This window comes from Silene latifolia, chromosome X, assembly GCF_048544455.1.
Source record: "Silene latifolia isolate original U9 population chromosome X, ASM4854445v1, whole genome shotgun sequence".
Taxonomy (NCBI): domain Eukaryota; kingdom Viridiplantae; phylum Streptophyta; class Magnoliopsida; order Caryophyllales; family Caryophyllaceae; genus Silene; species Silene latifolia.
In genome coordinates, this window is record NC_133537.1 from 63,901,087 (window position 1) to 63,904,329 (window position 3,243).

The window sequence follows — 3,243 nt, forward strand, 5'->3', positions numbered from 1 at the left end:
ACTACACTTGGTCTCTTTAGTCATATAGAACTAACTTGAGACCATAGATCTCATCTATTTGGCATACTATGTAAATAGATATACCTTCATACAAATCATTTTCTCTTGCGTAGATCTTCATTTACACAAGTACACAATTTTATCTTGCCTTCACAATTTTATCTTGCCTCGTGTGTTGTGTCCTCATTTTTCTCCCACTCTATCTTTAGAATAAATACACTAAACATTCAAAGATAGCATATGAGACACAAATTAATGATGTTGAAGTATAAGGAGAATTATCTCATAGATTGACTAACAGTTATTGATTTTATATGAGTTCTTGGTGATTGACTTTCCTTTAAGAGAGTTCATAGACTCAAAATCACTTTATAAATGATCATTCACATGCCTTAAGCATGTGGACATATAATGAAACCCGTCATTATAATTGTGTTATTAGATCACCTTTAAGTGAATAATCTTATGTTTCAAAACGCAAGCATTTAAAGATGAAATTTTAGAACATAAAGGATAAATGATAAAAACGGGTGACTTGGGTTGCAAACCAAGTCACTATCATCCAAAATACAAACCATTATCCAAAATACCTTTCCATGTCGAACACGGAAACTTAAAGTTCTAAAAATTCAAAACATAACTTAAAATAAGACAATGAAAAACAAAGCTCCACAAAAGCTATCCTTAGCTTCTCCATGGTTTCTCATGCTTGTTTTTCTTTTCCCTTGTCTTTGCTTGATGGAGGCCCTATTTACAATAAAAAGGGAGATACATTATCACAACTTTGCATCATAATACCATAGTTGAATTTAGAAACATAAAAGAAGGTTAGTCATTTACCTACTGGAGTGATCTTTCCAGCTTTGATATCACCAAGGTATTTGGAACAATTTCTTTTCCAATGACCCATGCCATTACAATAATGGCACTTATCAAGAGGACCCTTCTTGACTTTGGAGGTGCTAGCTTCACAAGACTTAGCTTTGGTGAATGTGGGAGCTTGCTTCTTGCCCTTTCTCCCATTCTTCTTGAACTTCCTCTTACTCTTTGTGCTTATGTTAAGCACATCCTTGGGAGGGTTCACATTTAACTCCATGTCCCTCTCGGCTTGCACAAGTAACTTGTGCAACTCCTCAAGAGACACATCCTTGTCTTGCATGTTGAAATTCACCCGGAATTGCACATATGCCTTGACTTTGGACAAGGAGTGTAGAATCCTATCTACGATGAGTTCTTTAGGGATTTCAACCTTTTGAATTTTCAAGGTCTCGACAAGCTCCATGAGTTTGAGCACATGAGGGCTAACCTTTTGGCCCTCTTTGAAGTCGAGATCAAAGAATGCCGCGGCCGCCTCATATTGGACGATCCGCGGAGTTTGTGAAAACATGGTCACAAGTTTGGAGTAAATCTCATTAGCATTGCCCATTTTGAAGGCTCTCCTTTGGAGGTCCGCCTCCATCGCAAATATTAAGACATTTTTCATTGCGGCGGACTCCTTTTGGTAAGCCTCATATGCTTCCCTAGTGGCCGCGGTGGACCTAGTGGAGGGTTCGGGTGGAGAGGCCTCGGTAAGGTAACGAAGCTTGTCGTCACCTTCGGCGGCTAATTTGAGTTGGGCATCCCATTCGTTGAAATTTGACCCATTCTTTTCAAGTTTACATCGATCCATAAAGGATCGGAGCCAAGACGAACTAGCGAGTGGTGTAGCATTAGGAGTTGGTGTTGCCATTTGTTATGAAAAAGAAGTGGTCTACAAAACAAAATATAAGGAGCAAAACAATTGTCGTTTTAATAATACTCGTAAAAATGTATGATTTAAACAAGTTATTTGCATTTTTCTAGTGACCTCTACCCAACTAGATAAATGATTCCAAGAGCCAAATTCATATTGACTTAGGCACGGTGGGACCGATACATCCTTTATCAATATAACTCGGTGGATTAACGTTTAATCGATTCTACTTTTAGAACTCTTGGTCGATAATATTACATTAACAATTATCTATAGCCCAAAACACATCGACAAGGGCACGGTGGGGCCGATACATCCCTTATCAAATACTTTTGTTGAGTTCAATCCAAATTTCGAATAAATGTGTTCATGATCCAAACCCACATTAACTTGGGCACGGTGGGGCCGATACATCCCTCATCAACATGAATTCGGTGGATTAACATTCATCACCCACTTCCCCTACGTAACAAGATTTGTACCCCGGTGTGGCCGAGTGCACTCCCTCACGAAATAGGTTTTCATGGTTTCTACTATTTGGTAAGGCTATGTCTCAATTGATAGTTTTAGCGAGAGGTCATGTCAATTTATTATCTATCACGTTTTAAGTGAACTAAAGCGGTGAACTACGATAATTCTAATTGACACGGTCGATAAACTCGATAAAAGAAAATGCATGTTTAGTTATGGCGATTTAGCGATGCATGAGACATAAAATAAAATGCAAGCATAAAGATAAATAAATCCTAGTATGGCCTTTCCTAAAAAAAAAAAAAAAAAAACTATTTATCTATTACATATTCGGAAACCAACTCCATTGGTCCCTTGAACTTCGGTTGTGGCACGCATCTCGAGGTAAGACCGTCTTTATGTATCGCCATTCTTGAAGAAATCCGTCTTTTGGAACTGCGGAATGAATAAAATTACATAATAAATTACATAATTTCCTATTATACATTTGTAACTAAAATAAAATAAATCTATTCAATTACAAAACGGTGATACGAGATCACAATAAAAATACAACCGAATCGATATTCCCATACATTTCGGGAAATACCAATTAAATCTAAGGCCATACTAAGTAAAATTACATAATTCAAAAATTACATAAATTAAAATTATGACAATCATAAAGAAAATGCAGCATTATAATATGTATGAACATGCTCAATTTTTATGCTAAATCGCCTTTTAATTAGCCAATATCGTATATTACTCGGTTTTTACGGATTTGCGTGATTTCAACATTTTATAATCACAAAAATACATAAACTCATATTTATGCATAAGTTAATTACCCTAACCTCTTAGGACTCAAAATTTAGTCTTCACTAATAATTTGACCATAATTAACCCATATTTTATAAATTTGTTCATAAATGGACCAAAATAACAAAAATAAGCTATTAAACTTCAAATAAATCACAAAAATTCAAATAAATTTGAAATTTGAAATTTAAACTCATGAACATTCTGGAAAATTTCCATGACACTCATAATGTTCAAAA